General features: G+C 47.7%; 1 protein-coding gene across 2 annotated transcripts in view; it reads left to right on the forward strand.

The window, feature by feature from the left end:
* Positions 1-25,942, forward strand: part of PSME3 (proteasome activator subunit 3) — a 538,782-nt gene that overhangs the window by 287,762 nt on the left and 225,078 nt on the right. The gene's annotated exons all lie outside the window — the stretch shown is intronic.

Here is a 25,942-nt window from a genome sequence, read left to right on the forward strand (position 1 = left end):
GTCAATGCAGCTCAACTGTCGAACTCACTACTTAACACACTCAGAATGGACCAAACCTTTACCAAATATAGGCAAAATCTGATTATATGGCTCCTAGAGAATGATAAATGAACCTGCAGAACTTGCCCACACTTGTAAATAACTGTACATTCCTTCTGAATATTGACTTTATATTTTTCCCTACCTTTGCCTATTGTATGTTCCTATATACTAATAACTGCTAGTTTAGATGTTTGCCATTACTTTGTAACTAATGTAACCTGTGTACCAAGCTGTATGACTTCTTACTGTCTGCGCCCTGATATCCTCTGTTCTGGCGCGCATAATAAATATTAAACACTTTTTAAAATTGAATGTGGCATAATCCTTGTCTAAAATGACATCTAGCTGCTTGCTGGGCAGTAAGAGCTAATTTGTATTTATTTGAACAGGGCTATACATTCCTATCAGAAGACTTGCAATAGCAGATTTATAGATGGCAGAGGCATTCCCCAGACAGATGACTCCATTGGAGAAAAAAAAGTGGTGAACCAGTATGAGTGTGTGAACAAAGTGGAAAATTGGCCAGGGGCAAAGAAATTCCATATAGATTGAGGAAGGTGGGGATCTCACTCGATCATGCTTGCGCACATCTGTAATTGCACAACATGCAGATTTGAGTGTGTAATACATGTGACTCTGCTTTGGTTCACATGCTTTCAGCAGGTCCCATCTCGTCTTGCTTCCAGAGTTAAATCTTGCCTTTTCAGTTTTGAAAAGGAATCAACGGAAATGTTCCTGTCACACTATTCCCTACTCCAACTGTACAGGGACCAATGATGATCCTTTGTGCTTGGACTTACTCATTGATTGTTCTGCCATCAGTTGGCTGTATGTACACACTGAAGTACATTTTTCATTTTACATTTGCCTATCAAATCAGACATAGCCAGCTAATCAACCTTGATCACTAAACAGTACAGATCCAGTCTTGAGAAGCAGATAGACTTTTGCGTTCCAGGTGTAGAGGAAGAGAGAAAGGGGTATTATTTCAATCTCGCATTAAAGCAAGATCTGTTCCCTCATCACACATTCCCCACATGCTTTATCAGTATACCCTGTTAGAATTCTGCCTGAGTAGTAACTCCACATTCTCCAGCATGGGGTCTCGCATGGATTCACATGCTCATGATTATTTCCAGTCAAGCTGGGAAACCTCGGTAAATGAAGTTTCACTTTCCCTGACAAACTGTATTTCGAATGCATTGTCCTCCAACATATTCCCTCTTTGATATTTCCAATATCCAGCTCTGCTGCTTCGGCAAGAAAATGTGCATCTATGCTTGTCGGCTCGATGTCCCTTGAAGGCCTCTGTCTGACGTCACCGTTGGTATATGTAGCGTGCGCAGCACCTGTTGCCCTCAGTTCAGTTTTTCCGCGCTTGCGCTTCGTATGCCGTAAGCCTTGTTCCTTGACAGGAAAATCTTCGACACTTCGAGAAATTTCATCCATTCTTCGAGTAGAATACGTTATGGCTTCGATGACTTGGACTGTCTGGGTGTCACCTACACCAACTATGCGGATGACACCCAGATACTCCTCCCCATCACTGGAAACTACGAAACTGACTCGAAAGCACTAATTGACCTCTCATCATACAGACCCGGATGGCTAAGCATAGACTTTGTCTTAATGACAATAAGACAGAGTTGCTCCCAACTTAAACTCAACAAACTTGACAAACTGTTTGACGCTTTAAATCTAGATGGCACACATCAGGATTTCCAAGGATGTGAAAACTCTGCATCTATCTTGACTCTGCACTTCTATCAAGACAAATCAACCTGACATCCTCCTCCACAGCGTATAATTGCAAATTAATTACAGCCTGCAGACCTTTCCTCACCACACCCAACTGCATCTCCTTCGCCCAAGCTCTAGTACTATCAACTACTGCAACGCTCTACCTAGGAACCAATGGAATTTAAAAAAGATGGAAGTTATACAAAACCACGCCAGTAGGTCAGTGCTGAACATCCCTAGATCACAACACATCTCAGACAAGTCATAATCTGAACTGGTTATCGGTCAAGCAAAGGATTTTATTCAAATCCCGGTCACTCGCACAAGAGTGCCCCGCGAACCTAGCGCCTAGATACCTGAACAGCAACTTCTTATGTAACACTTTGGATCGCCCTAACAAATCTGCACAGGAACAGTGCCTCAAAATTCCTAGGTTCAAGTTACAGAAGACGGGAGGTAGTAGCTTTCCAGTCCTTGCTGCGAAATTGTGGAACACACTTAAGATCAGAACCTTCTTACCATGTATTCAGGAGAAATGTAAAATTGTGGCTCTTCGCCCAAGAGACTTAAACATTCTTAGTTTACCTATCCACAAGGTAAAACCTGCTGTATTTAACCAATAATGTCTAACTGTGCAACTTCGACATGACACTTGTAAATGTTATTATTGTAAATGTCACCTATGTACGTGAAAGAAATGCGCCCAGATGCCTCCGGGCTTGGAGCGCTATACAAATCTATATAAAATGCAAATCATCTGCGTCATCCACTCCGAGATCTGGCTTCAAAAAATGTCACGACTGCAGTGCGAAGATGTCTGTGGCAGACCCTCACAGGATCTGCCTGGGGGGGGGGGGGTCAACTCACCCGTCACCCGAGTGCGAAGACTGCCTTTCGAAGGGATTGTCCTCCGACGTATTCCTCATCTTGGTAGAGTACATCCCAGCTTGCTGGCCTCAGACATTTTTTCAGTAGAGGGCACTGCGCGTTGACGTCCCTCGAGCTGGTGGCCCTCGACAGCCTCCGTCTCGACCGTTGCTCAGTTCCGTTTTTCTGCACTTCATGGGCCTCGGATAGTGTTGCTCAGTTCTTTCTTCAAGAAGGTTCAACTTATTCTTCGAAGATATCATCTTAATTTGGTGGCTTCCTCATCCGAACAGTCTACCCCACTGTCCGGCTTCAAAAAGTGTGGTGATTGTGGGAAGAAAATGTTGTTGGATCCTCACAGAATCTGTTTGTGGTGCCTGGGATCGGAGCATCACTGTTCGGAATGCGAGAACTTTTATGTCCATGACGGCCAAAGCCTTGAAGGAGCATAAGGGGAAGCTAAAAAGAGGTAAGACTCTTAACTTCTACTCCCTCAAAAGTTTCTTCGGCAGAGTCGAGACATTAGTCTCCTCGCCGTCGCAGGAAACCTTCCCGTTCAAGGTCTCGAAGCGGTTCCCATCAGTCTTCGAGATCGAAACACTCTAAGAAGAGGCGTCGTAGATCTCCCTCTTTGTCTGTCTCCCCGGAAAGGATCACCTGCCCCACGAAGCACAGCGCTCCTGCTAAGTGGGAGGAATTCCGTATGAAAATGCTTAGCGTCTTTGAGAAAGCGGCCTCGACCCCCTCGGACGTCTAAAGGTGATACCATTGGTGAAAGGCCCTAAAAATCAAAACGCAGGGAGTCGTTGCACCCGGCGAAAAACTACCAGAGCGTCATGAACCCTCGAGTAAAGGCAGTAAATCTGCATCGACGCGGTCGTCTAAGGTTTCTTCGACTCAGAAATCTGCGTCATCGACACCTTTGTCGAAGGGTCAGTCGCCGCATAAAATCGGTTGCATCGACAGTCTTGGATGCCACTGTCGACTCCGATAAAAGACAGACCTACAACTGTCACTACATCTCAGACAGTAGAGGTGTCGGACTTCGACCATGACCTCGAGGATGCCGTCGACAACTTCGACTCTGAGTAGGATTCCGATCCTCTCGAGTACTTCGAGGTCTCTCCACTTTTTCGACATCCTTTTCGGGTTTGTCGAAGCCTTTGACTTCCACGTCGACAACTTCAACGTTTTCTCAACCGGTGACAACCAATTTGGCCCCTTCTGCCCTAGAAATGGGTTTTAAACCATATCCTAGGTCTGATTACTTTAGAGCTTTGTCCTCTATATGTGAGGAAGGGGAGGATTCTGACCACGAGACACCTTTTTGGTTTACAAAGGACCACAACACCCATACCAGAGGAATTTATCTCTGAAGACAACAGGTTAAAAGATCTTCAAGACTCTTTACATGAGGCAAGTGGTTTAGATACTTCTCCAGAAGTAGTTTGCTAAACCAGATCCTAGGGAGCATGCTGAGACCCCTTATAGGGTTCTGATGGCTAGAATAATAGAATTCATGGGGTGGTCTACACTTTTTCAGCAGGATGACCTTACTGACATTTTAGTTAAAGGTCCACAGGAAGATACTGTTCCTTTTCATACTGCTCTGCAAAGAAAGATCTCTGGTAATTGGGAAACTCCTGAAGTTATCCCTGCAGTTACCCTGTATATCTGCTACAGATCCTGAATACTTTAGCAAACATCCAACTCAAGAGAGTTTGGTTGTACAAACAGCAACTTCATCAAATAGTAGATCTGCATACCCTACTATTCCACAGGACAGGGATGATAAAAGGTTTGCTATGTCAAAAAAAGTATTTTCAGCATGCAGCATGGCGCTTCAATCTACTAACGCAACTTGCACGCTTGCAAGTTTCAGCCATACACTTTGGGAGTGTGCTTAATCTGCGGCTGACTGTCTCCCAGAAGGAGAGGAAAGGGAAGCATTTTTAACCATCAAAGATGCAATGTGCGAGTCTCTTCAAACAGGCATTGATTCTGCTGACAGTATCAGCAGGGCCATGGCGGCAAGAACCACAATCCGCAGATTTGCGTGGTTGCGGAAGTCTTGTTTTGCTCCAGATGTACAAGCCAGACTTTTGAACATGCCCTTTGACGGCACTTCTTTATTTGGTAAGAAGGCTGACGACAGCCTAGACATCCAAGGCAGCAGCAAAATCTCTTGGGGCTGCAATCCGACAGACTCCGAATCGCCCCTCAGGAATCTCCTGGAGGTTCCTTTCGCTTTTATTCCGCATTCGGAAAAGGCAGAGGACAGCCATCTCAAAGGGGTCAGACGATTCACCCGTGGTGGATGGGTTAAAGGTACAAAAACCGCAGGTGCCACTTTACCCTCGGCATCTGCGTCAGCCGCTTCTAAACCCCTGAGGTCTCCCCTCACAAGACACCAGTAGGGGGCAGGTTAACTCAACATCTGGCAGAATGGCAGGCTATTACGTCCAATGCTTGGGCATTGGAGACAGTTGCCCAAAGTTACTGTCTGCCTTTTCTACACACCCCTCAGTCATCCACCGGGGAACAACTCTTTGAATTTCCAGATCCGCTCCTTATGCAGGAGATTCTAGACCTGCTAGAGAGAGGTGCCATAGAACCAGTACCTGCAGCGGAGAGAAACAAGGGTTGGTATTCCCCCTACTTTCTAGTACCGAAGAAGGATGGAGGACTGAGACCCATCTTGGATTTACGAGAATTTAACAAATTGCTCAGGAAGTGTCATGCCTACCCCCGGGGACCTAGACCAAGTCCATCCAGCAACCCCGGAAGCAGGCTTCCAGTTACCCCAAGCAAGCCCAAGAACCCTTGCTAGGGGCTATTTGGGTGCAGTCCAGGCTCATATGGAGAGTCGGTCCTGGCGCCATAGGCGCCAGGCTCATGGATTAAAACTTACCTGATGCAGACCATGCTGCAAGAGCTCAAAGCCAAAAGAGGCTTGGAAGGGACTATTTAACCTAGGGACTATTTTTTACTCGGGTGGGGCTGGGGAGGAATACTTACCTGGAACTACTTTGGAGGCGATTTAAACCACGCCTGAAGAGCAGCACACGCTTCGTGTTATTCTGCATCCAGCAGCGTAACGCTCACCATGCCTGCATCCAGTCTTCTGCCACGCCCGCCTCGAGTTTGGAGCTCCTAGAAAAAGGGAGAAAGAAGGAGAAAAGGTTAGAACAAGAGCAATACCTTTGATCCTTACTTGAATTCCCGATCCATCGCGCCTTCGAGCTGGAAGAAAAGTTATTTTATGCGCCTCGCCTGCTGCAGCGCCGCGGTGAACTCACCAGCCTTCGCAGCATCTTCACATTTCACTGCATCCTCCTGCATGTTCCCGCCGCACTCCAGCACCTAAGGAGAAGACAAGAACAGCAAGGTGAGCCAAGGGAATACACAGAGGAATACCCCCCATAGACTTACCTGATTTTACCACCGGGGGTACTATTCCTCTTCACGGGTCGGCGCAGCTTCCACTGCATTCTAGCCGAACCCCGGCCCCTAAGGGGAAACAAAAGGACAGCAAGGTGAAACAAAGGGACTAACAAGGGGAACCCTCCTCACCACAAGACTTACCTGATTTTACCGCCGGAGGCATTATTCCCTGAGACTTCATACTTTCTCTCAGCGCCTGAATAAGCGAGAAAGCAACAGGTTACATATGGACATTATTTTATCGAACTGTGTTGGATAATACAAATCCTTACCAGAATATTACCGGTTGCCACAAGGAACCCGTGGACCTCGGAATATTCCTAGGGTCAAGCTGCAACCTGCAAGGAATCGGACAAGAGGGAAAGTCAGGCATTTGAACTCTTAAGAACTGCATACTTAACGGCGTCTTGCCGGGAATATCTGAGTCAATATTATCCTGGAACTCACCAATTCGTTCGAGCCAGTGAAGCAACTGGTTATCTACGCGCCCCTGTGCTCAATTCAGGATGGAGAGCTCATCTTTTCAAATCAGGTGAGACTAGAAGAGGGGACATCCAAGGTGATCAGTGGGGAGAACAATGGGGTGGGTGGAATTTACGCTCAACTCCACGGGTGGTTAATTCCCTTTCTCCATTTGCAGAAGAATATTCCTACGGGCCAAGCAAACAAAGCTAGGTGGGCCAGTCCAGTCGGTCATCTCGGCCCTACGCGTCACATTGGTGGAGACCGCAGCAATCCAGATCGGCGCCTCTGTTGGAGCCAGGTGAGTGTAACAGGAAGGACAAGTTCAAGATGGTAACCCTTTCTCAGATCCTTCAGGCCCTCCAGCTTCAGGACTGGTTGGTATCTCTAGACCTTCAGGATGCTTATTTCTATGTGTCAATCCATCTCAAACACAGGAAATACCTGAGGTTCGCAATTGTCAACTCTCTATCAATTTCGAGTTCTGCCATTTGGACTGACCTCCGCCCTAAGGGTCTTCACCAAGCTAATGTTTGTAGTGGCTGCAAGTTTAAGGAGCGACGGGATCCACGTCTACCCCTATCTGGACGATGGGTTGATCAGAGCAGTATCTTTGGAACAAGCTCAGGTCCAGCTAGATTATGTCTGCCACTTCCTTCACAAGCTGGGCTTCTCACTCAACTTAAAGAAGTCACAGATGATGCCATCAGAGAGACTCCAGTTCATTGGAGCGATCCTGGACACTTCCCTGTGGAAAGCCTCGCCACCAGAGGTGAGGGCTCAAGATATTCTGCAGATGGTCACCAAGTTTCAAAATGCCCAACGTCTTCCAGCCTTCGACTTTTTGAGGTTGCTAGGCCTCATGGCATCCTGCATCTTCCTAGTGCTAGAGGCTCGCCTGAGAATGAGATTCCTCCAGTGGGCACTAAGAACCCAATGGTCGCAATTCTCAGGAAGAATGTCAGATGGCTCAAGACCTTCAGTGGTGGGCCTGTCGGGAGAACATTTTGAAAACTGTTTTGGCAACCATGGCCTGAGATAACAATAGTCCCAGTGCCTCGCTCACGGGGTGGGGCGCCCATGCCAACGACTTGACCATCAGCGGTCGTTGGGCTCCATCGGAGTCCAGACTAAATATCAACCTGTTGGAGCTGAGAGCAATCAGACTAGCGCTGAAGGCTTTTCTGCAATCTGTACAGGGAAAAAAATGTCCTAATAATGACGGACAACACAGTGGCCATGCACTACCTCAACAAAAGAGGCGTAGGATCACTGCCACTGTGCAGAGAGGCGATGCAGCTCTGGTTTTGGGCAATTCAAGAAGGAATCTCGATCGGCAGTTCACTTAGCCGGAGAGAAGAACTTGACAGACGCTCTGAGCAGGCAGAGCAGTCTCCCACGTGTAGGAGCTAGCTCAGGTAGTCCTTCACGAGATCTTCGCCCTTTGGGGAACCCTTCAAGTTGATCTGTTCGCCACCAGTATCAACAGGAAGTGCAATCAGTTATGTTCAAGGGAATTTCCCCTGAGAGGAGCTCTAGGGGATGTGTTCTTAGTAGGCTGGGAGTTTCCACTTCTATACGCGTTTCCTCCAGTCCCTGTCATTCCTCAGATGATCAGGAGGTTGAGAAGATTCTGGAATACTATGATCCTAATTGCCCAGGATTGGACCAGGAGAACATGGCACCCGGACCTTCTGGACATGTCCATCTGCCCTCCAATTCGTCTTCCGCAAAGAGGATCGTCTCTCACAGAAGGGAGGTCGGGTTCTCCATCCAGACATCGGAACCCTCAACCTTCACGCTTGGTTTCTAAAAGGTTGCGATACAAGGATTGGGACCTCCCGGATGACGTCATGGAGGTGTTACTTTCAGCTAGAAGGCCAGCAACAAAGACTTTATACCGCTGCCGTTGGAACAGATTTTGCAGCTGGTGTAGAGAAAAGAATATCAAACCCTTTTCATGCAGTACACCAATGGTGTTATCTTTTTTGCTCTATTTGGAAAATTCAAGTCTTCAAGTTGGTACGATCAAGGGCTACCTCGCAGCGCTGTCAATCTTTAAGCGCACTGCAGAGGAGCCATCATATTTCAAATTACCCCTAGTAATTCAATTTCTGAAAGGGCTAACTAATGTCTATCCCCCAAAGCCGTTCCAAGTTCCCTTGTGGATCTTAAATTTTCTGATGGGTACTCCTTTTGAACCACTCCATTCTTGTTCATTAAGATTTCTCACCCTTGAAACAGTCTTCCTAGTGGCTCTAACATCTGCCAGAAGAGTGAGCGAATTACAAGCTCTATCTTGCAAACCTCTTCATACAATTGTTCACAAAGACGACTTAAAAGTGAAGCCTAATTAACTCCCAAAGTTGGTCTCTGAATTCCACATCACTCTGAAAATAACCTTATCTTCATTCTATCCTCCTCCCCATCCAGGGAAAGAGGAAGAGAGGCTACATAGGCTGGATCCAAGGCGTGCCTTGAGTTTTTATATCGACAGACTTGCTAGGATAAGGCAAGCAGACAAACTGTTTATAGGTTATGCAGGACACAAATTAGGATTGCCAATCACAAAACAGACCATTTCAAGATGGATTATTTTAGCCATTCTATAATGCTACAAATTGGCAGGGAAAGAGCCCCCTCAACATCTTAGGTTCAACCAGGGGTATCGCAGCCTCTTCGGCTCTCCAAAGAGGGGTACCGATTCGGGACATATGTGCGGCTGCCACATGGTCGTCCACACATACCTTTACAAAATTCTGCAGTCTGGATTCCTCCTCTAGCCAGGAGATGAGATCTGGCAAAGCTGTGTTACATTCTGTTCATTTTTAAAGAGAAATATTCCAATTTTACTCCCACCTCTTTCACACCATTGCTATGGGAGTCTATCATAAGGAATACGTCGGAGGACACCACCCCTTGGAAGAACAAGTTACTTCTTACCTTGTAACGTTCTTTCGATGGGATGTTCCTCCGACGTATTCCTTATCACCCCTCCCATCCATCCCCGCAGTAAAACTTTCCTTGTAGTTGCAGCTTACGCTCCTTCAAGGTCAATAACCAATTCATGCACAGCTAATTTCAAGCTTCAAAACGGAACTGAGCAACGGTAGCTGCGCGAGTATTTATACGCATGACGTCAGCGCCGAGACGGAGGCGTCGAGGGACACCAGCTCGAGGGACGTCGACGCGCAGCGCCCTCTACTGAAAACATTTCCGAGGCCAGCAAACTGGTATGTAATCTATCAAGATGAGGAATGTCGGAGAAACATCCCATCACACACCTGTCGAGTTTTCGACTCTCGCCAATTTCGGCTCCCCTGACCACAAATATCATAACTTCAATGGAAAAGACCTTCATGCCTTTGCCACAATCTGATTTCTTCAAATATAACTTCGATTTATGAAGATGCAGAAGAATCTTCTGATGAAGCCAGTACTTTTGGGTTAAAATATGGAACACAATCAAGTGGCCAGAGGCATTGATTTCAGAAGATTCAAGCATGAAGAACTTACAGGAATGCCTTCATGAGGCTAGTGGAATGGACCTCTCGCCAGAGGTTGAATTTGGCAAGGCTGACTCAAGTGACCACACGGAAATGACATACAGGCAACTGATGTCCAGCGTTATGGAGTACATGGGGTGGTCAAGGGCTACGCTAGTCTTTTAACAAGACGATCTCACCGATATATTTGACAGAGGGCCACAAGAAGTGTGCCTTTTCGTCTAGCCGTACAAAGGCGTGACTACTAACTGGGAAACACCAGAGATCATTCCACCTGTCGATAAGAAATGAATGGCAAAGTACAGAGTTTCAAGCTCTGACCCTTATGACCTGTCCAAGCACCCTATACCAGAAAGTCTGGTGGTTCAGGCGGCCAACTCCACAAGTTGGCAAAATGCTTATCCTACAATACCTCAGGTTAGGGACAACTAGCATTATGATGCCATGGTCCAAACATTTTTTCGGCCTGGAGTATGCCTTTAAATCGGCCAATGCTATGTGCACGTTAGCAAGTTTCTCACACACACCCTTTGGGAGTGCATTTCTATGGCGGCTGACAATATCCCCGAAGGGGAAGAGCGACACTTATGTCCAGACATTGTCAAGGATGGGAAAGATGCAATGTGCGAATCCCTCCAGACAGGTATTGACTCTGCTGACAGTATCAGCAGAGCTATGGCGGAAAGTACAGTGGTGCACAGATTTTCCTCGTTGAGTCGATTTGCCCCAGATGTAAAATCAGGCTTCTCAACATGCCTTTTGACAGTACTCCCCTATTTGGGAACAAATTGTTGAGAGTTTGGAGAAGTAGCAAACTTTCAAGGTGGCAGCCATATCCCTTGGGGACAGTTCTCATTTCTGTGTTAATTCCCTTCTACCTTAGAGACCCCCGGCTCTTTGGCTGGACTTTAGGAGTTTTAATTTTTATCCTGGAACGAGTGACCTTTTTCTCTCAATGTATTTTTCTGATGTGGATTCCATAGGCATCACCTTTTTGTATTGACACACAGCACCCTCAGTGCAATGTCACGGAGAAGTCCTTTGGATTTCTGTAAGGTTTAAATACCTTCTCTTGGATAAACTACTGTTCCCAAGAGTAGTAATGTAGACCCAGCACATGCAATCCTATGTGGAGTGCAGGGGGGTATTGGGGGGGGGGGGGTGTTACCTGGTGTCCCCTTTGTCTACCTTCTCAGGTAACATATTTTTTGATACACTTAATACAATTAATGGCTGGTGGGAGTGGTTTAGTTATCCTACCATTGTGCATTTTTACCGCAGGCTGAATGCTCAGCTGCAGTATTGCACCCATAGGTGCACATTTTGTCAAATTGTCGTTTTTTCGCCATTTCTTGTTTGTAAGGTCCTTGAGATTTACTCTGCGCGCCAAACCAGGTTTGGTCCCTTTGTTTTCTTTGGTGGGATTCACGGGTGAAGCCCGCCTCTGGCTACACCGTGTCTGGCAGGGCAGGAAGCGAGGGAACTCCCCAAACTCTTTGTGCTTGGTGTCCTTGGTTACAGGAATGCACCCGAAGGTGATTGGCTGGCTGTTCTTGGACAGCCACCCTGCTGTGAGTGACAGCTAGTCTGCAAATGAATGGGAGAAACTTGCATAAAAAGTGAGGTTGTTTGCAAGGAATGCAGTCTCGACCACTGGACGAAGGAACCAAAGGAGAAATTGGAAGTGAAGCTTGCTGCACCCTCCTGGACCGGTGGTTTGGCCAGTGAATCCCTGCTGCAGTGCTTAAGCTCCAAATCTCGAATCAACTAGAGAAGCCTGGAAAGCACTACTTCTTCCCTTGGGCTGGTGTGACCAACTGACCCCAAGACTAACTTGACTGAACTCTTCTCCCTGTTGGCTGTACTTCTTTACTGCTGCTGCAACAGAGTGCCAGGGGACAGGAAAACCAGAATCTAGTGCATTGTTTTTAAGCCGACCCGAGCTCCAGGAAGATCCGAAGGATTTCCTCGAAGCAGGACTATCCAAGGCTGAGCCACCTCAAGACTGCTGGACCCCAGAAGCAAGGAGAGCCCATAAGGTGGCCAAAAACCGCGGTGGTTCTATTTGTGAGTAGCTGAAACTACAAAGTGCCGCTGATCTGGAGTGAGTCGACGGTCAAACTGTAGTGCAGGAGTCCCCAGACGTCCTCCCTCTTGTCCACACGACTGCGGCCCGGGAACAGGATCTGCAGGACTAGAACAGGAACAGAAGCCAGCTGGAACCTTTTCTTCAGACTTCAGTGTGACTAGGGGTACTTGCCTCTTGTTGTGTAGCTTGCTTGCTCTCACTGGAGACTTGCATTTGCTTCCCTTTGCAGAGTTGCTTGCATTTGTGCTCTTCACAAGCCTCCCAGCTTGTGGCCCAAAAGTGATTCTTTTTACAACAAAATTCTCTAACATTGTGCAAGACTTTTGTGCTATCTTCAAGAAGTGCCTCATCTCCCCTGGGCTTTGCTCAATTGACATTGGCTGTCCTAGCTCCATGAAGACTCTTCTTACCCTCTGACTTTGGGTTGATGTGTCCCTCCAAAAAGTCATGCATACTTTACTTGTATAGCTGGGAAAGGTTTAACCATATTTCATTGGGAGATTGAAAACTGCTTACCTGTTTGGAGAAACATGTTCACCTGTTTCCTTCCCTAACCTAATTCTTTTTCCACAACCTCAGTATTGTGTTTTAAGTGTAAATGTGATGTCCTAGCAATTGAAGTACCCTCATGGTGTTGGAAGTGACATCCCAAAAGGGTATGTATTTTACTGAGTATTTTTGAAGTGTATGGTATTGCTGCATATTGCCCTTTCTAAAGAAGGCTTATTTTAAAACTGCCTGGCAAATTAATAAAACATTATTTTAATAAGACCCCTTTAGTGTATGTATTTTGTTGCACCTCTACTGCTTCTTGAGATGAGCCTGGCTGCTCAGTCACTACCAACTTGTGTAGTACAGGCCTATAACAAAGGTTGGGCTAACTGTTGCCAAGAGGACAAGGCTGGTGTAGTCTCCCACAGGGTTACTTCATTCAATATTGCCACCTGCTCCCCTCTCTTGTTAAAGTCTGGCATCACCCCAATTGCCATCAGGCATAGTGATCGTAGCCGCCATCATTTCTCATCCACCTACCTTCTCACCTTGTTCCCCCCCCCCCCCCCTGTCTTGTTAAAGTCTGGTACTACTTCAATTGCCGGCAGGCATAGTAATTGTAGCCACTTGTCTTTGCAGCACCCTTTCCCTCTTCTCCACCCTCACTCTCCTTCCCTTCTCTGCCCTGCTGCCACCTTCCCCTCCCACTTTTTTATGTCCATTAGCACTTACTCCTATCATTTGTCCCTTGACCTCTGATAGCAGCTTGTTTGTCCCCCTTCCTGTTTTCTCCACCCACTCCTCCAGCACTATTCAGAATCGTTCTGACCTATTATGATAGTCGCTTGGTTTGTTCTCTCGTTCATGCACTACATCAATTGTTAGGTATAGTAATGTTACTACTGGTTTTGTCTCATTCTTCACTCCCCCTTTCTCCTCAATTGTTTCTTGCACTATCTGAAATGTCGCCAGGCTGATTATGTTTCACTTTCTAAATTGTTTCAAGGACTCGTAGGAATGTAATTGCATTCCCCCTTGTTCCCTTCTTCCTTGAAGCGCTTTGCAACACATTGTGTATAGGCGCTATACAAATCAATTCAATTCTTACCGACTGCCAGCTCAAGGACAAAGGATTTCCCTCCGGTGGAATGGGAAGGAATATTAAGACGGCAGCGGCTGCCTTGCGTTTAGCCACTGCGTCAGTTGCTCCAAAACCCCTCGGAGGTCGTCTTTCACAAGACTGCAGTAGGAGGCAGATTGTCGCAGCATCTGACAGAATGGCAGGCAATTACTTCCAATGCTTGGGCATTGGAAACAGTTCCCCAGGGTTACTGCCTTCCTTTTCTGCAAAAACCTGTCATCCACCAGGGAACAATTATTTGAAAGTTCCAGATCTGCTCCTTATGCAGAAGAGGTTACCCCTGCTAGATAGGTGCTATAGCAACAGTACCTGTTGTGGAGAGGAACAAGGGTTGGTACTCCGCTTACTTTCTAACCCCCAAGAAGGACCGAGGATTGAGACCCATCCTCAGGATGGACAAGTTCAAGATGGTAACTTTCTCAGATCTGTCGGGCACTCCAGCTTCAGGATTGGATGGTATCATTGGACCTTCAGGATGCTTACTTTCATATGCTGATGTGTCGCAAGCACAGACAGTACCTGAGGTACGCCATTGGCGGTTCTCATTATCAGTTTCGAGTTCTTCCAGTTGGGCTGACCTCCGGCCGAGGGTGTTCACCAAACTGATGGCGGTTGCGGCAGCGAGTATCGGGAGGGGTGGAGTTCATTTTTACCCCTACCTAGATGATTGGCTGATCAGGGCCAGTGCCCCAGAACAAGCACTGGATCATCTGAGCTACACATGCCGCCACTTTCACACTGGGCTTAAGTCCCACATGATACCATCACGAAGACTCCCGTTTCATCTGAGCAGTCCTGGATGCATCCCTGCGGAAAAGCCTCACCACCAGAGGTGAGGGCTCAAGACATTCTGCAGATGGTGACCAAATTCCAGAATGCTCAGTCTACCAGCCTTTGATTTTCTGAGGTTGCTCGGCCTCATGGCATCCTGCATTTTTATGGTGCCAGAGGCTCATCTGAGAATGAGCTCTCCTATGGGCTCTCAGAACTCAGTGGTCAGAATTCTCAGGAAGGATGTCAGACCACCTACAAATCCCAAGCTGACTCTCACTGGATCTTCATTGTGAGCCTGTCGGCAGAACTGTTTAGGCAACCATGGCCGGAGATAACCGTAGCGACGGACGCCTCACTCCAGGATGGGGAACCCATACCGACAATCGGCGGTCGTTGGTCTCCATCGGAGTCAAAACTACATATAAACCTTTTTACAGCTCGGGGAAATCAGGCTAGTGCTGAGGGCTTTGTGCCATCTGTACAGCGAAAAAATGTCCCGATAATGACGGACAACACAGTGGGTATATTCTACCTTAACAAGAGAGGTGGCGTAGGGTCACTACCACTGTGCCGAGAGGCAATGTAGCTCTGGTTCTGGGCAATACAAGAAGGAATCTGTCGGCAGTTCATCTAGCCAGAGAGGACATGACGGCGGACACTGAGTAGGCAGAGCAGTCTGAGTGGGAACTACCTCAGGCAGTCCAAGAGATCTTCACCCTTTGGGGAACCCCTCAAGTGGATCTGTTCGCAACCGGTGCTAACTGAGTGCGAGCTGTACTGCTCAAGGGAATTTCCCCTAAGAGGAGCTCTAGGAGACGCGTTTGTAGTGGACTGGGAATTTCCACTCGAGTTTCCTCCAGTCCCTGTGATTATTCACATAATCAGGATTTTGAGAGTTCAGGAAATATCCTTCTCCAGCATTGGATCTTTCATGGATTCACATGCTTAGAATATTCCCCGCCAGGCTGGGAATCCTCGGTAAGTTATATCGATTTTTTCCAAAGGAAAAAATTCGGACACTTTTGTGTCCTATCTACGTTGTTTTGGGCCGCACATGTCGGCGCCACTAGGACGTAGAGGTATATATAGCCCCGCCCCCGCGGCTCCCTCAGATTTCAACCGTCTTCCAAAGTGGTAGGATTACCTCGCGTATCTGCTATTTGGTTAGGTTGTACTTTCTACTTCTGCGACTGTTTGTTCTTCTCGAAAATGTCTGGAAAGGTGTTTCGTCCGTGTGCTACATGCGGTCTTAAGGTGTACGAAGGGGATGATCATATGGACTGCATTTACTGCCTTCATCCTCACCACACGGCGGACACTTGTGAAATCTGTCAGGGTTTCTCCCAAAAAACCCTCAAAGATCAAAAAAGACATCTTGCCGATTGGCTCAATGACGGGGCGGGTGCGTACCCGGCATCGGAGGTGGGCTCTACGACCTCAAAAAGTAAGTCGGAACCCCTGACGAAGTCACGTTCTGCTGAAAAACGCCCCTCGGAGAAGCATTCGGAAGCCCCCTCTTCACACAAGACGCCGTCTTCTTCCTCCTCATCTAAAAAGGAGAGAAAAGAACCATCTAAATCCCCCTCAGGAGACCGGCATAAGTCTACCTTGAGTCGAGAGGCCTCGGCCAGCAAGTCGGCCCCAAAAGCGGCGGGAACACCTCAAGGTCCTGCGCCACTTGCTTCGTCGACCCGCTCGTCGACGCCTGCATCATCAGCGGCTCCTCGCACGTTTCAGATTGCGGCGGTAGGAAACATATCGTCGACGGTGGTTCCGTCTATGGGATGGCAACCGGAGGTTTTCGATCCCGTTCCGCCGGAGGCCCTGCTGCAACCAGATGTGACTTTCTCCATCTCGTCGGCTGACGAGGAACGTGGCCCAGTCGCGCACCCAACCGATCTGGGGTTGCAGCTGACCAGTGCGGTGACACTCTTGGGTGGGGGTACCATCCCTACAACCTCGTCATTACTGAACCCCCAGGCGGTTCTGTCCTTGGAGGTGCTAAATACGCTACAGAAGCTATTGCAGCGTTTGGACACTCAAATACCCCAGCCTAGTGTCCCGGCACGGCTACAGTCTACGCCACTCGTCGACGAGCTGGGCCCGGCTCCTCGCTCGACGACCAGGATTACGGCCACTTCCCACGCCGCGGTAGATCGACCTCTCCCACAAGGAGAACTACCGGACTCTGATTCAGACCGTGAAGGGTCGGGTTCAGACATCTCACTATCCCCCTCAAGGGACCCAACTTGGGACTCTGAAGCAGAAATGGAAGCTCCGTGAAGCCCGGCGCAGCCATCACCGCCTGACTAGGTAGGGGCATTCCATGCCATGAGTAAGGCATGTACGGAGTTTGGCCTAGTCCCTGAAGAGAACAAGGATTTTTCTTTTTGATCATATGGGCAAGAGAAGTAAGGCCATATTCGCCATCCCTATTTTGGACCATGTCTGGCAAGAGGGCCTGAAGACCATGCGTCACCCGTTCTCGGAACCGGCAGTGAAAGATCGTTTGGAGAAGAAGTTCAAGGCTCCGGAATCGACTCCCAAGTGCCTGACGTCTCAACCTTCGCCGGAGTCGGTATCTGACATAAATGCACGACCCCGCCAGACAACGAGGCCAGGAGACGGGACGCTTTCGGCAAGAAGGTGCTGTCCGTCGGCGCAACTACAGTTCAAGCAGCCAACTCCTTGGCGATTATGTCTAGGTATGACGGGGGCAATGTGGCACCGGCTGGCCCCTATCTTGGAGCATTTGCCAGTACAACATAGAAAGTCCGCCATGTTGCTAGTATTGGAAGGAGAGGAGGCCTCCAACCATGCTATAAACATTGCTGTCGACCTAGCCAAGTCCAGTTTTAAGCAAATCAATAATGGCGTAGTTCTATGTAGACGAGCCTGGCTCAAGTGCACTACGTTCAGACCAGAGGATAGCCTTGGATATGCCGTGTGAAGGAACAACTGTTCGGTGAAAAAGTTGAGGCCTTGAAGGGCATGAAAGAGGATACTGACACGGCGCGGTCACTCTGGGCCCTCCAGAGTGGTAGGAATTTTCGTTCCTTTTGTCCTTTCAGAGGGGCTTCTGGTAACTCCCGGTTTTGGTCATCTAGAGACCGAGGTTTCAGCAGAACCTCCTACTCCCAAGGCTACAGGCGTGCGGCCCAGTCTTCTCGTAGAGGAAGAGATTACCAAACCTCCAGACGGCGGGGTGCCTACCCTTCGTTGACGAAAGATAAACGAGCCAAGAACCAACAATGACATGTTTCAGGACGTCCTGGGGAGCCGAGTGTCTCGTCACGTCTACTAGTGGGAGCGCATAACAGACCAATGGATTTTGGACACGATTCATCTGGGCCACTCTCTACAGTTCAAGGACAAACCACCACACATTCCACCAGTGTTCTCGGCCCAGCCCCACCTTCGAATACTACTGCAGGAGGTGGCGCTTATGCTGCAGAAAGGGGCTATAGAACTAGTTCCGGTGGCAGAAAGAGGACAGGTAGGGTACTCCCGGTACTTTGTCGTCAAGAAACCAAATGGAAAATGGCGTCCCATTCTGGATCTACGAGCGCTCAACAAACTGCTCAAGAATTTAAAATTCAAGATGCTTACGCTTCAGGAGGTGATCCGATCGATACAACCCGGAGATTATTTGTCGTCGCTAGACCTTCAGGACGCGTACTTCCATATCCCGATGCATCGCCGGCACAAAAGATTTCTGCGGTTCGTCGTCGGACGAACCCACTATCAGTTCAAGGTCCTCCGGTTCGGGCTAAAATCGTCCCCCAGGACGTTCACCAAATGTCTGGCTCCAATAGCAGCCTGGTTAAGAAAGGAAGGTCACCATCTGTACCCTTATTTGGACCATTGGCTAGTGAGGGGTCTGTCTCTGGAAAGAGCACAAGAAAGCCTGGACGCCACCCTGTCCCTCCTGCAACGTTTGGGCTTCGCAGTGAACTTCGACAAGTCCTCATTAAAGCATTCAAGGACCTTGGTCTTTTTGGGGGCAGAGTTCCCCACGCAGTCGGGGCTGGTGAAGCCATCCCTCGAAAGGATTCAGACTACAGCAAAAGGCATTGGAATGGAAGGTCGACACCAGAGTCAGTACGAAGGTACATGTCCCTGCTGGGGACCATGTCGTCCTGCATACCCTTGATCGACAATTGTTGCCTCTTCATGAGGCCTCTTCAGGAATTCTTGGCGGATCGATGGGCACAGAGTCGGGGAGGTTGGTCGGACAAGTTAACCATCAACGGCCAGCTCGTGCAGGCACTTCAATGGTGGAGAATCTCCATACATCTAACGAAGGGAATGCCCCTACTGGAACCTGCGTCCCAAAGGACAGTGGTGACGGATGCTTCTCTAACTGGGTCGGGAGCTCATCTGGACTCCTTACAGGTTTAGGGTCTTTGGTCATCGGAAGAGTGATCAATCTGCTAGAGTTGAGGGCGGTGCGTTGGGCACTAAAATCCTTTCTACCATAGATAAGGGCTCAGTGGTGAGAATCCTGACAGACAACACGACAACCATGTTTTATCTACGAAAGCAGGGAGGAACTCGCTCCAGGATCCTGTCGACGGAAGCCCAGGAGATCTGGCATTGGGCCCTCCAACACGAAATACACCTGTTGGCGTTCCACTTACCAGGAATAAAAAATGTGCAAGCAGACTCTCTCAGCAGAGAGATGAATTGTCTACACGAATGGGAACTGAACGACCAACAACTGCACCGTGTCTTCGCGAAATGGGGTCATCAGGCCCTCGATCTCTTTGCGACGAGAGACAACAAGACATGCTCGCAATACGCGAGCAGGTGGCCACAACAAGACTCGCTAGGGGACGCGTTCTCCTTCCCGTGGACGGGCAAGTTTCTGTATGCCCCCCTTCCTCTCATCCGTCAGACTCTGCAATGGATCCACATATATCCATGTCGGGTGATCCTGGTGGCCCCGTATTGGGCCAGACAAGCGTGGTTCTCCGATCTACTTCACCTCTCAGCGGCAGAACCAATGAGGTTCCAGAAGATCCCCAACCTTCTGTCTCAGGAGAAGGGGGTCGTTTGGCATCACGACCCGGACAGCCTCAGTCGGACGGCCTGGCTCCCGATTCCTGAGTTTGGCTCGTTAGCGATTCCAGCGGATTGTCATCGCATTTTACAAGCTGCAAGGGCACCTTCCACGAACACTTCATACGCATACAAATGGAAAAGGTTCTGCATATGGTGTGCAGGTCAACCAGGTCTGGTCCCGCTGGCGATCACACCAGAACTCCAACCATACTTGTTGCTCCTGGCAAAAAACAGTTAATCTGTTTCATCCATAAAGGTGCATCTGGCTGCCATCTCGAGATTTACTCGGAAGAGACACTCCACTCCATTGTGCAGTGACCGCCTAGTTAAGCACTTCCTTAAAGGGTTGTTTCGAACCTTTCCTCCCAAGAAGTTTCCTCTGATCTGGAGTCTGAACCTGGTTCTGACAGCCCTGATGAAACCCCCTTTTGAACCAATGTCGTCGACATCATTAACATTTTTGTATTGGGAATTGGCTTTCCTGGTGGCCATTACTTCAGCCCGACGTCTGTCAGAAATACAAGCTTTGGTGATCGCCCCTCCGTATTTGAGGTTTTTCAGTAATTAAGTTGTGCTGGCCACTAACCCGCATTTCATACCTAAAGTGCCTTCCATGTTCCATAAACACGCTTCTATAGTGTTGCCTACATTCTTTCCAACACCGTCTTCAGGGGCAGAGAAGACTCCATACATTGGACGTGAAAAGAGCTTTAAAATGTTATCTCCATCGCACTCAAAGCTTCAGAGACACGAGACAGCTCTTCGTAGCTTATGGTCCTGCGACTAGGGGTAAGGCGATTTCCAAACAAGGACTATCCAGATGGGTGTCTTCGGCCATTTCTTATTGTCATTCCAAAGCCGGCAAACCGCTAGAAAGGCGTCCAAGGGCCCATTCGACGAGATCTACATCGTCGTCGACAGCTTTGTGGTCCGGAATTCCGCTGGGGGATATCTGCCAGGCGGCTTCCTGGTCTGTACCACACACGTTTACCCGACATTACTGTCTTGCACAGCAACATGCTGAAGATATACAGATGGGGCGTGCAGTACTACGTCACCTGTTCCAATAAGGTAAGTCCCAAGTGGGGGGGTTACACCCTTCGACAACTATGCTTTAAAGTGTTGTGCCTTTCACAGTTAACATACTATACTGTTATCTGTTGCCATAGTAAATGGGCATTGTGATTATTGTGATGTTGGTTTGCATACACGCCGCCAATGTTGGGGGATACTGCTATACAATCTATTCTAAGCATGTGAATCCATGAAAGATCCAATGCTGGAGAAGGGAATAGTTTCTTACCTGTAACTCCATTTCTCCAGCATTGGTATCTTTCATGGATTCATATGCGCCCGCCTGCCTCCCCTGAGCATGCAAACCAGAGATCCCCCCCCCCCACTACTTTGGGGGCTGAAATACCTCTACGTCCTAGTGGCGCCGGCGTGCGTGGCCCAAAACGACATAGATGGGACACAAAAGTGTCGAAATTATTTCCTATGGAAAATGTGTATATAACTTATCGAGGATTCCCAGCCTGACGACGGAAAATATTCGAAGCATGTGAATCCATGAAAGATACCAATGCTGGAGAAATGGAGTTACAGGTAAGAAACTATTACCTAATTGCCTCAGAGTGGGCCAGGAGAACGTGGTACCCGGACCTTCTGGACATGTCCATCTGCCCTCTGGTAAGGCTTTCCCCAAAGGAGGACCTTCTCTCACAAGAGGGTGGTCTGGGTTCTCTATCCGGATATCAGGACACTCAGAAACCATGCATGAAGGCTGAGATGCAAGGATTGGGACTTCCCTGATGACGTAATGGAGATTTTGCTTTCGGCCAGAAGGCCAGCAACCAAATCTTTATACTGCTGTGGTTGGAATACGTTTTGCAGCTGGTTTAGAGATAAGAATGTTGACGCGTTTACTTGTAATACACCATAGGTGTATTACAAGTAATCATTTCTGTTGCATCTCGTAAATCTGGGGGCTCCAGGTTGGTACCATCAAGGAATATTTGACAGTGCTTTCTATCTTCAAGCGCACTTCTGAGGAAGTCTTACTTTAAGTTACGTATAGTAGTACAATTCTTGAAAGGACTAACTAATGCTTTCCCTCCAACCCCTTTTCAAGTCCCACTTTGGGATCTCAACTTAGTGTTAACATTTTTGATGGCAGCTGCTTTCAAGCCTTTACACTTCTGTCCCTTGAGGCTAACTTTAAAAACTATCTTTTTAGTAGCAATTACCTCTGCCCTGTTTGTCAAGATTGTAGTAACCCTGTGGGAGACTACACCAGCCTTGTCCTCTTGCCAATAGGTAACCCAACTTTTCGTTTAAGTCTGTACTACACAAGAAGGTAGTGACTGAGCAGCCAGGCTTATCTCAAGAAGGGTCAATGTGAGCTGTAGGGTTGCAGCACAGTTTCACAGTGACAAGTATCCAAATAACACTTGTACTGAAGGTTTCTTGATTAAATCATTCTTAATTTAAACAGTCAGCTTTATAATAAGCCTCCTTTAGAAGGGAGCCATTGGCAACAATAAAAATACACTTCAACATACATTCCTTCAGATCAATACAGTAAGTAGATACCCTTTTGGTATGGCGCACATTTTCCTACACCCTGAGGTGATTTCAAGAAGGACACTGGACATGAATATATCACTTTTCACACTGAATTGGTAATACTGAATTTGCGGCGAAAAGGGAAAGGACAGGGAAGGAAATAATGGTTAACAAGTTTCTCCAACAGGCAAGCACTTTTGAACCCCCAATGCAATGTAGATTAACCCTTTCCCAGCTATACAAGTAAGGTATGTATGACTTTTTGTAGGGATAGTTAAAACGCAGCCAGAGGTTAGTCTTTGAGGGAGCCACGGCAGCCAATGTCACTTGAACAAAGTCTAGGGGAGCGGAAGCACTTCTTGAAGGTAAATAAGTCTTGTACAATGTTTTGTTGAAAATGAAATCCCTGTTGGGCCACAGGCTGGGAGACGTGTGATGGGCAAAGCTGCAAGCAACTCTGTAAAGGGCAGACAATGCAAGTCTCGACTGAGAGCAAGTAAGCTACACCACAAGAGGTAAGGACCCCTTAGTTTACAGTACCTTAGGTCTGAAGAAATTGGTTCCAGCTGGCTTCTGTTTCTGTTGTAGTAGGGCAGATCCTTTTCGAGGGCCTTGGTCGTGGGGAAAAGAGGGAGGACATCTGGGGACTCCTGCACTAAAATTTGAAAGTCAGCGGCAGCAATGGGCAAAGTTCAGATCAGCAGCACTTCGTGGTTTCAGCTTCTTGTGAATAGCACCACTGCGGTTCTTGGACTTTACGTGCTTCTGGTATCCAGCACTCTGAGGTGGCTTAGGCTTGGTCATCCCTGCTTCAAGGGAGTCCGGAGCTCGAGTCCCGCTTAAAAATGATGCACTTGATTCTGGTCTTCCTGTTCCCTGGCACTCTGTTCCTGCAGCAGCAATGTAAGTACAGCCAGCAGAGAGGATTTCCAGTCTAGTTCGTCTTGGGGTCGATTTGTCCTACAAACCCAAGGGGAGAAGTCTTCCTTTACACAGCTTCTCTAGTCTAAGCGAATTTGGAGCTTCGGCACTGCAACAGGGCTTCATTGGGCAAACAAACGGTTGTTAATGAAGCCATTCATTGTAGAAAGTGTTACATAAAATACATTTTGCATGAGAATATAGACAAAGGGTATACTAAGTAACCCTCCAGCACCCTGTTGTAAGGTAGTGTGTTGGGTCTATAAGGAGTGAAATGTAAGTCAAGTCAATGTCACTTTACTACTGTTGGAAACAGTTTATCCAAGAGACGGTATTTAAACCTTAGCAGAAAGCCAAAGGATTTTTCTCTCACTGCACTGAATGTGATGTGTCTCACAATGTAAAATGATTATGCCTATGGTGTTTGTCAGACTCCGAAACAAAAAGAAACTAAGTTCAGATCAAAATAAAATGCATGAGTGGGGGAAAAAGGATCTCTTTTCAGGATAGAAATTAAAAGCCCTAAAGTGCAGCAAAAGAGCTGCAGGGTCTTAGGATAGAAGGGAATTGGCACATTTCTGAGAATGTTCCCTAACGTGCCCGCAGGGTGAGTGAGCTACAGGTCTTATCATTCAAGCCTTGTTACACTATCTTTATAAAGACAAAGTGGTACTGAAAGTGAAGCCCACTTTTCTCCCCAAAATTGTTGCGTTTCATTTCACTCAGTGTTAACATATTATTATCCTCCACCACATCCTGGGAAGGAAGAGGAAAGTCTTCACAGGCTTGACCCTAAACGTGCACTGAGCTTTTACATCACCAGAATGACGAGATTAAGACAGAATGAAGTGTTATTTGTGGGCTATTGCGGTCAAACGGTTTAGCCAATACCAAATGAAGTCTATCCAGATGGATTATTTGAACAATATTGGAATGCTATAAACTGGCGGGAAACGATCCCCAGAACACCTAAGAGCCCATTTGACCAGGGGCATATCAACCTCTTCCCCTCAAGAGGGGAGTCCCAATAAGGGATATGTGCAGCTGCCACATGGCCGTCTGTATACACCTTCACTAAACATTATCGTTGGGGGCAGGAATCTGCATTTTGCAAAGCAGTGTTGCTTTGGGTGCATACACAGCCATGAATTTAAGTCGCACTTAATTCTACTCCCTCCTCCAAATTAAACTGCTTTGGGAGTGTATCAAAGATGAGGAATATGTGGGAGGACACAAACCCATTCAGTTACTTACTCCTTTTAACTTTCGACTGGATGTTCCTGCCACTTATTCCTTCTTGCCTGTCCGAACCTATCCCGCAATAGAATTTCCCTTGCGGTTGCAGTCTACGCTCTCTCAGCGGGAGTAACTGTCAGGCACAAGATAAATGCTTCACTCGTAAAATAGAACTGAGGCCAACGGGCGCCTTACATGCTACATATACCAGGGGTGACGTCATTGAGATGGAGGCCTTTGAGGGACATAAAGTCGATGGGCATCGACGCACAGTGCCCCCTGCTGTAAACCTCTGAAGCCGCAAACCTGGATATTGGAAATATCAAAGATGAGGAATACATGGGAGGAACAGCCAGGCGAAAGAACGTTACCAGGGGTAAGTAACTTGTTCTCCTTTAGACCAATCATAGTCCTTTTGGTAATACTGCCCCATCCGATGACTGGCTTCTCCCTAAGCCCCTCCTCTGGCAGCCATCTTCATGGTTTTACCAAACATTTCAGTGTGGGAGTCCTCTAATTTGCTCTGCGATCTCCTAAGTTTTTTCATGTTTTTCAACTGAAAAAGGTTCTATTTTTGTTCCAAAAGCGTCTGTGCTCTTTCCTCCATCTGCTGACAGCAGGGATCCGTTATTGGTGAATTGGAGCGCCCCTCAAGAGCAAAGATCGCTGCAGTTTCCAGAAGGCCATCGGGCCTACTTCACACCCTACGACCATGACTGAGGAGAAGGAGGAAGGAAGATCGCTCTTCAGGTCCTGCACAAAGTGCAGGCTATGGAATGTGTCTAAGACGAGCACTTGCACTGCCTCCGTCTGCATCCAGACCACAAGGAAGGAGATTGCGAGATATGCTTTGGTTTCTCAAAGGACTATGAAGGCTAGACGCAGCAGACTGGCGGCATGGCTGAACGCCAAGTCCTCTGCCCTGTGCTCCGAGCAGGGTCATGCCTCACCCAGGACCGGCCGGTCCGAGGAGTGGTCTTCAAAGTCCTTTTTGAAGCACCTCCTATGTGGGGGCCCAAGCCAAGGCCAAGAACGCAAACCTGCCAAAGCCCTCTCTCATTTGTAGCTTTTGTAATTCTTAAGAGGGTAGCCTCTTGGCCGAGCACGGTCTAAAATTGAGGACGTGAAATTAGCAGTAATAGATACCCCTATCTCACCTTGAAGTCATAACACATTGGTCAAAATAGAGGCCATATCCAGGATAACATTTTGTATGATTCTTGAGCTGATAAGGAGCAGGACCACATTCAATAACCTTTCAAAATAAATTCCACCTGTTCGATAATGGCTGATTGTATACTTCGACGTGAGGGAACGGCCCCTGGTAACTCCAAAACATTAGAGCGGTTAAAAATTAGTGGTTCGAGTGATAAAGGCAATGGTTCCAATACTGAACAATTTGAGTCCTCGACAATGTCTGCTCTAATAAGTGGTACTTGGTGTGGTTTAATATCCGAGGCCTTCACTTGATGATGCAGGCCTAATCTTTTCTCTTCCAGGGTATAATAACCCAGAGTCTGGGGCTAACTGGCGCTTTTGGACCTGAGCCATTAAGTATGGCACTACCAGTTTCCAAAATCGTACTAGGTGGAATCATTT

The sequence above is a fragment of the Ambystoma mexicanum genome, chromosome 13 (genome assembly GCF_040938575.1).
Source record: "Ambystoma mexicanum isolate Mex_15411 chromosome 13, UKY_AmexF1_1, whole genome shotgun sequence".
NCBI lineage: Eukaryota > Metazoa > Chordata > Amphibia > Caudata > Ambystomatidae > Ambystoma > Ambystoma mexicanum.